The following is a 12,340-nucleotide window of genomic DNA, read 5'->3' as shown; positions in this document are numbered from 1 at the left end:
TATACCACATGTGTGATAACAAAATTTGAAGGATGTTTTTCTCAATTGAGTATACACCATTAAATTTATGTAATTAGAATTCTGAGTGACTTAAACATACTGAGAGACCTTTTGGGACATTTTATTTTTATCTATCTATCTATTTATTTATTTATTTATTTATTTATTTATTTATTTATTTATAGATTTTTATTTATTTTTTTGACAGAGAGAGACACAGCAAGAGAGGGAACACAAGGAGGGGGAGTGGGAGAGGGAGAAGCAGGCTTCCCGCTGAGCAGGGAGCCCAATGCTGGGCTCAATCCCAGGACACTGGGATCATGACCTGAGCCAAAGGCAGACACCCAACAACTGAGCCACCCAGGCGCCCCCTTTTGGGACATTTTAGATATCACTCTCCAACCTAAACAATCTTAAATTGCTTGTCATTTTTTTTTTTTTAGGTCACAGACCAAAATGTTATTCTCTGATCTGGTCCTGCCTCTGTACAGCCTCATTTGATGCCACTGTTCCCTTCATTCAATAACTTCTACATTAGACTAAGTCTGCTGAATATACACTTTCACAGAACCTTGTATATTTTGGGGGGAGGGTATTGCATCTGTAATAAATTATGTATGTATTTATTTATTTAAGATTTTATTTATTTATTTGAGAGAGAGAATGAGAGAGTGAGCAGGAGAAGGGGGAGGGCAGAGGGAGAAGCAGACTCCCCACTGAGCAGGAGCCTGATGCGGGACTCGATCTTGGGACTCCAGGATTGTAACCTGAGCCAAAGGCAGTCATTTAACCAACTGAGCAACCCAGGCGTCCCTGTAATAAATTATTTAAATTGTCATGTAATTCTTTGTTTAATATCTGTCTCTCCCGTTGAATATATATTCCAAGAGGTCAGGGACTGCCTGTGTTGCTTACTGTTATATTCTTTGTGCCAGCAGAATCTTGGAAAATGTTTTTCATGTGCATGAATTATGAATGAATGAAAATTCAACCTTCATTTTCATTTCATGGCAAACCAAATCCTTGATTTGGTCTTAGGGATGAGAAGCATAGAAAGGCCCAAACGACACAACTAGAGGTTCCTGAGGAGAAAACTAGTAGCAGAAATGTATCTTGAGTAATGATATAAAATCTCTCCCCTCAGGAAACTCAGACATGTTTATAGTTTTCTTTTCCGCAGTTATACAGATGTGGGCATGACTTGATTTCTTTGAATACCAAAGGAAAGGCTAAACTGGGAATGTTGTCAAATTCAGGGGCACTCATTACAGCAGCAGTAAAAATATGGTTGTTGTTATTATCAGCTAGCTAATCTTTTTGAGTTTCTCAGTGATTGGAATGAAGCAAGAGAGAATTCCTCAAAGCCACTGACAACAGAATGATTCCCTGGGTGAGTTTTGTGGTCATATTGAGTCTCCTGGGGTCATTTTAGGCCTTCAAATTTGAAGATGGCCTTCCATGACCACTTATAATGAGTATCACACTTCACTTACTGATGGGGTGAGCTGTGGCCACACAATTACCTTCTTAATAACACATAACATGAAAGGTTTATTAGATAGAGATTGAAGCCCATTAAATGGATCAAATAATTATGTTGTACTTGCTGTACTCTCATATATTATCATATTTGATTTTCAGAGGAATTCCATCGAGTAGGGCATCATTTCCATTTTTCGCAAATCACAAAATGGGTTTAGGATGATTAAGAAACTTAGTTGTGATCATAGAGTTAATATAGTGCCACAGGGAGGGTGAATCTGTTTTCTAACATCATTGAGGTTGGAAGCCTCATTTTGTGAACAGCTTTGTAGTCGTTATCAGTATCTACAGCATTTTTGGAATTTTTTTTTTGGTAGTGCTTTTCAAACTTAATTTCTTTAAACATTGATAACATTAAACCTGTGAGTTCATTGAGCAACAACACAGATTAATACATTTTGTGCCAAATTTTATGATCATTTGTTGTCCCAACCTCAATCCAAAGAAAGAATTCCCTACCACCAACACCAAAATTCTCAAAACATGTGCATTAAACAACAACAAAAACATGGAAATATGTAGGATATCAAGGTTCTTAAAGCAGCTGTTATGCATAGAAAGTGAGCACACTTTATAGCAGTTTTTAGTATCTGTTCCAGCTGCAAATGTGTAATATAATCTGAAAATTATACAGCGTAGTATTCATTTAAATGTGTAAACTTTATTGACAAGAAGACAGCTTCAAAAGAAATAGCAAGAGCACATTTTGTCAATTTTGTTTGGAGGGATTTCTTGGTAAATAAGGACAAGAACAGAGCATGATAACTTATATGACACTCTAAACTGCATTTCAGGGCATCCAGCCAATTCTGCAACTTGCATAGAATGAATAAGAAAGCAATTTTGTCTAATTAGAACACAAGACAATCTTGATAAACATGTTATGGATTGGTATTCATATATATGATGTGAATGTGTATTATTAGATACACTTGTTACATACACACACACACACATGCACTCTGATAATACAGCATTTGGTTTTGTTTTAAGAAAAACCAAGTGAGAATGCAGGTGATTCTGGGCAAACCATTACTGGAAAAATTCAGTTTATTTTCTACAGGAATTAATGCCCTACAATCAGCTTGGTATATAACCGTTTTCACATTGAGAAATTTACCTTCTATTAGTTTGCTAATAAGACTATTTCCTCCTGTGCCTATATTAAGACAATCGTAATTTCTTTTCTAGTTAATATATTAGCGTTGTGAATAATGTCAGTAGTTTTTTTTCATCCTTGCATAAGATAGAAATTATGTATTACCTTATTCCCTGAAAACTGTTCAGACTTCATCTAGAAACCAATTGAATCTGGGTTTTGAAGTTACTGGTCTATGCTAGTTTTTTCATTTTGTACCATGTTTTTTCAGAGGTGTATTTATTTCCCTTGGTTTTCAAACTTATTAGCCTATAGGTTTTTTGATATTTTTATTATTTTAAAAGTCCTCTTTTAAAATCTGGATTATTTTTCTTTATATAATTAGGATTTCTTTTATTTGCATTCTGTCTTTTTTGTTGAATTCGTCTTACCAGAGTTACCAGAGGTTCATCTTATTTTAAGTACCAACTTTGTGTTTTATGAGTATTCTCTATTGCTTTTTATTTGTTCTGTGTTTTATTGAGTTTTCTTTTATCTTTCTTCTTTCCTTCTATTTTGTTTTTAGTTTTGTTCTGTACCTGTTGTTCAAACTTTTTGATCAGAATGCTTAGCTCCATTTTTATTTTGTCTTTCCAATTTTTCTGTACTAGTTTTATATCACAGATTTTGGACTATGTAGTTTTTACTGTTGTTTAATCATAAATATTTTATTTCTTTTGTGCTTCCTTTTAAATACAGAGAAGTATATTACTTATATATCACATATATAGAATTTTTAGCTAGTCTTTTGTTGTTAATTTACTGTATTGTCTTCAGAGAACATAAACTATATGATTTCATCCTCTGTAAATTATTGAAGCTTCCTTTATGGCTAAATACAGGAACAATTTTTGTAAATGTTCTATGTATGTTCAAAAAGAAAATATGCATATTCTGTTTAAGTGAATACATTTTTAAGTGAATGCATTTTTTAAGTAAATATATTTTTAAGCTATAATGTTTATTATTAGTTGAATTATTTATTTAACCTTTTCATTTCATAGTTTCCTTTGCTATACAGAAAATTTTTTTATTATGTTAATCACCATAAATTACATCATTAGTTTTTGATGTAGTGTTCCATGATTCATTGTTTGCGTATAACACCCAGTGCTCCATGCAGTACATGGCCTCTTTAATACCCATCACCAGGCTAACCCATCCCCCCACCCCCCTCCCCTCTAGAACCCTCAGTTTGTTTCTCAGGGTCCATAGTCTTTCATGGTTCGTCTCCCTCTCTGATATCCTCCCCTTCATTTTTCCCTTCCTGCTGTCTTCTTCTTTTCTTCTTTTTTTAACATATAATGTATTATTTGTTTCAGAGGTACAGATCTGTGATTCAACAGTCTTGCACAATTCACAGCGCTCACCATAGCACATACCCTCCCCAATGTCTATCACCCAGCCACCCCATCCCTCCCACCCCCACCATTCTAGCAATTCTGTTTGTTTCCTGAGATTAAGAATTCCTCATATCAGTGAGGTCATATGATACATGTCTTTCTCTGATTGACTTATTTCACTCAGCATAATACCCTCCAGTTCCAAACACGTCATTGCAAATGGCAAGATTTCATTCTTTTTGATGGCTGCATAATATTCCGTTGTGTGTGTGTGTGTGTGTGTGTGTGTGTGTGTGTGTGTGTGTGTGTGTATATACATATATACATACATATATATATATATACACGTCATTTTTTTTACATTTTAAATTCCAGTATAGCTAACATACAGTGTTATATTAGTTTCAGGTATACAGTATAGTGATTCCACAATTCCATATATCACCTGGTGCTCATTGTGACAGGGGCCCTCCTTAATCCCCATCACTTATTTCACCCATCCCCCCCACCTACCTGCCTTCTGGTAAGCATCAGTTTATTCTCTATAGTTAAGAGTCTGTTTCTTGGTCCCTCTCTCTCTCTTTTTCCTTTGTTTGTTTTGTTTCTTAAATTCCACATATGAGTGAAATCATATGGGATTTATCTTTCTCTGACTGACTTATTTTGCTCAGCGTAATACTATTTAGCTCCATCCATGTCGTTGCAAATGGCTGAATAATATTCCATTGTGTATATACAACTCACCTTCTTTATCCATTCATCTATCGATGGACACTTGGGCTGCTTCCATAATTTGGCTATTGTGAATAATGCTGCTATAAACATAGAGGGTGCATGTTTCCCTTTGAATTAGTGTTTTTGTATTTTTGGGTAAATACCCAGTATTGCAATTTCTGGATCATATGATATTTCTATTTTTAATTTTTTGAGGAACCTCCATACTGTTTTCCACAGTGGCTGTAACATTTTGCATTCCCACCAACAGTACAAGAGCATTCCTTTTTCTCCACATCTTTGCCAACACTCGTTTCTTGGTGGTTTGATCTATCCCCTCTAAGAGGAATATGTTAAAATCAACAATGATTATTTTTTCTACTTTCACCTGTGAATTTGTTAGTTTTTGCTTCATATATTTCTAGACAATATTGTGAGTTGCAAATATGTTACTTTTGCTCTATGCAGTAACTCTTGTATTTTGATTTTTTTTTGCCTTAAATACTCTTTTGTCAGAAATAAGGTTTATTACCTTAGCTTTCTGTTTATACTTGCTTGACACATTATTTCCATCCTTCAACTGTAAATTTTTTTATATTATTAAAGTGTGTACCTTCTAGACCAGTGCCTCTCAAAACAACTCTGGTGAAGGACCAGGTTTTCCAAACTTTCTATTCTATTTTCATTGTATTTTACTTTTGTAAAATGTGGTAAATATGGTTTTCTAGCAAAGAAAATAAAACAAAGCCATACAAAATACATGACTACCCTTTAACTATTAAACTTGAAAGAAAGGAAATTTCTCTGTCAAGTTTCTATAAAATTTTATAAATGATCTCTATTTTTCTATTACTTTTGTCACAGAATGGTAACAAATAGGCTACAGACCAATTTTATTCCAGAGACTATACTTTCAATAGCCCCATTAAGGCAACTATTGCTAGATCTTGGTTGTTTTTTTGATCTATCTTAATTGGCGATCTATGTTAATTGGTGAGTTTAATCTATTTAAATTTATTATAATTACTGTTAAGATTAATTTCTACTACCTAATGTCATATTTTTATTTATTGTTTTTTCCCTCACTATGAATATGAACACTATCAATTCAGACTGATACATGTAAGTTATATTTGTAATTCAAATACCACAGTCATTTTGCTGATGTGATATTTCTGAAATAGTGAATAATCCTGGGTTAAATTCTGAACAAAACAAAGCATGTTGATTCCTGGAAACTATAAACATATATTGAAATTATGCAAAAGTACTTGGTTTATAAAAAATAGTTATATTCTGGCTTAGATAATTATACAAATATATAGCAGAATATTAACATGTCATTTGGAAAAGGAAAATTAATTTTGTGGGATTGTTCTGTGTATTGTAGAACATCCATTATCTCTGGTTTCTGCCTACTAAATGCCAGTAGCATCTCCCAATTGTGGTAATCAAATATACCCTCACAAATTTCCAAAATGCCTCTTTAGGGAATGCATTCCTTTTATGGAGAACAGTTGCTCTGAGATGTGACACAGAAGTTGAACTAGATCAGTTGGAGTCCTTCCCCCAGGATTTGAGATAGGCACTGTCAAAGCTGTGAGGATGACTGTGGAAACCATCAGGAGTATGGCCTCAGCTTCGTGGAAATGGTTAGTTGGCAACAAGGCAGATTAAAACTGACACACAGAAGGAGAGGCAACAGATAGAACCAGAATGTCCTGATATTTCCTTGCCTCCTTTTCATTTGGGGATATTTCTCCTTTTTGCTGTAGCTAGTTCTGGTTGGGTTTCTGTTGCTTACTACTAAAAGAATCCTAAAATAACATAGTTACTTATTTGTGCATTATTAATTTACATCATGTGTAATCAGTTATCATTATAATATCCTGGAAAGAACTGAATAAAAGAGATGTTCAATAAAGCCAAAAGAATGAGAGCAAGAGCAAATAGAAAGTCATTTAGATAGTTATGATAAACTACAAAAACAAATTCCCAGGAAGGCTTACTAAATGAAATTGAAACTTCTATTTTTATTTTTTTCTTTAATTTTTTTATTGTTGTGTTAATCACCAGACATTACATCATTAGTTTTTGATGTAGTGTTCCATGATTCATTGTTTGTGTATAACACCCAGTGCTCCACGCAGAATGTGCCCTCTTTAATACCCATCACCAGGCTAGCCCATCCCCCCACACCCCTCCCCTCTAGAACCCTCAGTTTGTTTTTCAGAGTCCATTGTCTCTCATGGTCCGCCTCCCCCTCCAATTTCCCCCCCTTCATTCTTCCCCTCCTGCTATCTTCTTTTTTTTTTTCTTAACATATATTGCATTATTTGTTTCAGAGTTACAGATCTGTGATTCAACAGTCTTGCACAATTCACAGTGCTCACCATAGCACATACCCTCCCCATGTCTATCACCCAGCCACCCCCTCCCTCCCACCCCCCACCACTCCAGCAACCCTCAGTTTGTTTCCTGAGATTAAGAATTCCTCATATCAGTGAGGTCATATGATACATGTCTTTCTCTGATTGACTTATTTCACTCAGCAAAACACCTTCCAGTTCCATCCACATCGTTGCAAGTGGCAAGATCTCATTCCTTTTGATGGCTGCCTAATATTCAATTGTATATATATATACCACCTCTTCTTTATCCATTCATCTGTCAATGGACATCTTGGCTCTTTCCACAGTTTGGCTATTGTGGACATTGCTGCTATAAACATTGGGGTGAATGTACCCCTTCGGATCCCTACATTTGTATCTTTGGGGTAAATACCCAGTAGTGCAATTGCTGGATCGAATGGTAGCTCTAATTTCAACTGTTTGAGGAACCTCCATACCGTTTTCCAGAGTGGGTGCACCAGCTTGCATTCCCACCAACAGTGTAGGAGGGTTCCCCTTTCTCGGCATCCCCGCCAACATTTGTCGTTCCCTGACTTGTTAATTTTAGCCATTCTGACTGGTGTGAGGTGGTATCTCATTGGGGTTTTGATTTGGATTTCCCTGATGCCGAGCGATGTTGAGCACTTTTTCATGTGTCTGTTGGCCATTTGGATGTCTTCTTTGGAAAAATGTCTGTTCATGTCTTCTGCCCATTTCTTGATTGGATTATTTGTTCTTTGGGTGTTGAGTTGGATAAGTTCTTTATAGATTTTGGATACTAGCCCTTTATCTGATAGGTCATTTGCAAATATTTTCTCCCATTCTGTCGGTTGTCTTTTGGTTTTGTGGACTGTTTCTTTTGCTGTGCAAAAGCTTTTTATCTCGATGAAATCCAAATAGTTCATTTTTGCCCTGGCTTCCCGTGCCTTTGGCGATGTTTCTAGGAAGAAGTTGCTGCGGCTGAGGTCGAAGAGGTTGCTACCTGTGTTCTCCTTTAGGATTTGGATGGACTCCTGTCTCACGTTTAGGTCTTTCAACCATTTGGAGTCTATTTTTGTGTGTGGTGTAAGGAAATGGTCCAGTTTCATTCTTCTGCATGTGGCTGTCCAATTTTCCCAACACCATTTGTTGAAGAGACTGTCTTTTTGCCATTGGACATTCTTTCCTGCTTTGTCAAAGATGAGTTGACCATAGAGTTGAGGGTCCATTTCTGGGCTCTCGATTCTGTTCCATTGATCTATGTGTCTGTTTTTGTGCCAGTACCATACTGTCTTGATGATGACAGCTTTGTAATAGAGCTGGAAGTCCGGAATTGTGATGCCGCCAGCTTTGCTTTTCTTTTTCAACATTCCTCTGGCTATTCGGGGTCTCTTCTGGTTCGATACAAATTTTAGGATTATTTGTTCCATTTCTTGGAAAAAAGTGGATGGTATTTTGATGGGGATTGCATTGAATGTGTAGATTGTTCTAGGTAGCATTGACATCTTCACAATGTTTGTTCTTCCAATCCATGAGCATGGAACGTTTTTCCATTTCTTTGTGTCTTCTTCAATTTCTTCCGTGAGTATTTTATAGTTTTCTGAGTACAGATCCTTTGCCTCTTTGGTTAGATTTATTCCTAGGTATCTTACGGTTTTGGGTGCAATTGTAAATGGGACGGACTCCTTAATTTCTCTCTCTTCTGTCTTGTTGGTGTATAGGAATGCCACTGATTTCCGTGCTTTGATTTTATATCCTGCTACTTGACTGAATTCCTGTATGAGTTCTAGCAGTTTTGGGGTGGAGTCTTTTGGGTTTTCCACATAAAGTATCATATCATCTGCAAAGAGTGAGAGTTTGACTTCTGCTTTGCTGATTTGGATGCCTTTGATTTCTTTTTGTTGTCTGATTGCTGTGGCTAGGACTTCTAATACTATGTTGAATAGCAGTGGTGATAGTGGACATCCCTGCTGCATTCCTGACCTTAGGGGGAAAGCTCTCAGTTTTTCCCCATTGAGAATGATATTCGCTGTAGGTTTTTCATAGATGGCTTTTATGATATTGAGGTATGTACCCTCTATCCCTATACTCTGAAGAGTTTTGATCAAGAAAGGATGCTGTACTTTGTCAAATGTTTTTCTGCATCTATTGAGAGGATCATATGATTCTTGTTCTTTCTTTTGTTAATGTATTGTATCACGTTGATTGATTTGCGGATGTTGAACCAACCTTGCAGCCCAGGGATAAATCCCACTTGGTCATGGTGAATAATCCTTTTAATATACTGTTGGATCCTATTGGCTAGTATTTTGGTGAGAATTTTTGCATCCATGTTCATCAAGGATATTGGTCTGTAATTCTCCTTTTTGATGGGGTCTTTGGTTTGGGGATCAAGGTAATGGTGGCCTCATAAAATGAGTTTGGAAGTTTTCCTTCCATTTCTATTTTTTGGAACAGTTTCAGAAGAATAGGTAATTCTTTAAATGTTTTGTAGACTTCCCCTGGGAAGCCATCTGGCCCTGGGCTTTTGTTTCTTGGGAGATTTTTGATGACTGCTTCAATTTCCTTCGTGGTTATAAGTCTGTTCAGGTTTTCTATTTCTTCCTGGTTCAGTTTTGGTAGTGGATACATCTCTAGGAGTGCATCCATTTCTTCCATGTTATCTAATTTGCTGACATAGAGTTGCTCAAAATATGTTCTTATAATTGTTTGTATTTCTTTGGTGTTGGTTGTGATCTCTCCTCTTTCATTCATGATTGTTGATTTGGGTCATTTCTCTTTTCTTTTTCATAAGTCTGGCTAGGGGTTTATCAATCTTGTTAATTCTTTCAAAGAACCAGCTCCTAGTTTCATTGATCTGTTCTGTTCTTTTGGTTTCTATTTCATTGATTTCTGCTCTGATCTTTATTATTTCTCTTCTCCTTCTGGGGGTAGGCTTTATTTGCTGTTTTTTCTCTTGCTCCTTTAGGTGTAGGGTTAGGTTGTGTATTTGAGACCTTTCTTGTTTCTTGAGAAAGGCTTGTATTGCAATATACTTTCCCTCTCAGGAATGCCTTTGCTGCATCCCAAAGATTTTGAACAGTTGTGTTTTTCTTTTCATTGGTTTCCATGAATTTTTTAAATTCTTCTTTAATTTCCTGGTTGACCCATTCATTCTTTAGTAGGATGCTCTTTAGCCTCCATGTATTGGAGTTCTTTCCGACTTTCCTCTTGTGATTGAGTTCTAGTTTCAAAGCATGTGGTCTGAAAATATGCAAGGAATAATCCCAATCTTTTGGTACCAGTTGAGACCTGATTTGTGACCTAGGATGGGATCCAGTCTGGAGAATGTTCCATGGGCAGTAGAGAAGAATGTGTATTCTGTGCTTTGGGATGGAATGTTCTGAATATATCTGTGAAGTCCATTTGGTCCAGTGTGTCATTTAAAGTCTTTATTTCCTTGTTGATCTTTTGCTTAGATGATCTGTCCATTTCAGTCAGGGGGGGTGTTAAAGTCCCCCACTCTTATTGTATTGTTGTCAATGTGTTTCTTTGCTTTTGTTATTAATTGCCTTATATAATTGGCTGCTCCCATGTTAGGGGCATAGATATTTACAATTGCTAGACCTTCTTGTTGGATAGACCCTTTAAGTAGGATATAGTGTCCTTCCTTATCTCTTATTACAGTCTTTGGTTTAAAATCTAATTTGTCTGATATAAGGATTGTCACCCCAGCTTTCTTTTGGTGTCCATTAGCATGGTAAATGGTTTTCCACCCCCTCACTTTCAATCTGGGGGTGTCTTTGGGTCTAAAATGAGTCTCTTGCAGACAGCATATCGATGGGTCTTGTTTTTTAATCCAATCTGATAGCCTGTGTCTTTTGATTGGGGCATTGAGCCCATTTACATTCAGGGTAAGTATTGAAAGGTATGAATTTAGTGCCATTGTATTGACTGTAAGGTGACTGTTACTGTATGTTGTCTGTGTTCCTTTCTGATCTTTGCTGCTTTTAGGCTCTCTCTTTGCTTAGAGGACCCCTTTCAATATTTCTTGGAGGGCTGGTTTCGTGTTTGCAAATTCCTTTAGTTTTTGTTTGTCCTGGAAGCTTTTTATCTCTCCTTCTATTTTCAATGACAGCCTAGCTGGATATAATATTCTTGGCTGCATATTTTTCTCGTTTAGTGCTCTGAAGATATCATGCCAGTCCTTTCTGGCCTGCCAGGTCTCTTTGGATAGGTCTGTTGCCAATCTAATGTTTCTACCATTGTAGGTTACATATCTCTTCTCCCGAGCTGCTTTCAGGATTTTCTCTTTGTCTCTGAGACTCGTAAGTTTTACTCTTAGATGTCAGGGTGTTGACCTATTTTTATTGATTTTGAGAGGGGTTCTCTGTGCCTCCTGGATTTTGATGCCTGTTTCCTTCCCCACATTAGGGAATTTCTCTGCTATCATTTGCTCCAATATACCTTCTGCCCCCCTCTCTTCTTCTTCTGGGATCCCAATTATTCTAATGTGGTTTCGTCTTATGGTATCGCTTCTCTCTCAAATTCTGCCCTCGTGATTCAGTAGTTGTTTATCTCTTTTTCTCAGCTTCTTTATTTTCCATTATTTGGTCTTCTATATCACTGATTCTCTCTTCTGCCTCATTTATCCTAGAAGTTAGTGCCCCCATTTTTGATTGCACCTTGTTAATAGCCTTTTTGATTTCGACTTGGTTAGAGTTTAGTACTTTTATTTCTACAGAAAGGGTTTCTCTAATAACTTCCATGCTTTTTTCAAGCCCAGATAGTATCTTTAAAATCATGATTCTGAACTCTAGGTCCGACATCGTACTAATGTCCGTATTGAGTAGGTCCCTGGCAGATGGTACTACCTCCTGTTCTTTTTGTTGAGGTGATTTTTTCTGTCTTGTCATTTATTCCAGAGGAGAATAGATGAATGAGAGAACAAAATGCTAACAGAGTAACATTGTCCCCAGAAAATATACTCTAAACAAATCAGAAAAGACCTGAAACCAGGGGAAAAGAAAGGGAAAGAAAGAAAAAAGAAAGAGAAAAAAAAAAGAAAAAGAAAAAGATAAAAACAAACAAAAACAGAACAAAACAAAAAAAAACAGAATATGATCAAATATGATCAGGCTAGTGCATAGATCAGTGCCGGACACTAGATTTTGGGTGTATTTTGGTCTGTTAGAAGAAAGCGCCTCCCAAAATTTTAAAGAAAGAAAGACTTATATATGTACAAAATAAGGGTT

The sequence above is a fragment of the Zalophus californianus genome, chromosome 6, assembly GCF_009762305.2.
Source record: "Zalophus californianus isolate mZalCal1 chromosome 6, mZalCal1.pri.v2, whole genome shotgun sequence".
In the NCBI taxonomy this organism is placed as follows: Eukaryota; Metazoa; Chordata; class Mammalia; order Carnivora; family Otariidae; genus Zalophus; species Zalophus californianus.
The sequence above is the reverse complement of the archived record's forward strand: the minus strand, read 5'-3'. Positions refer to the sequence as shown.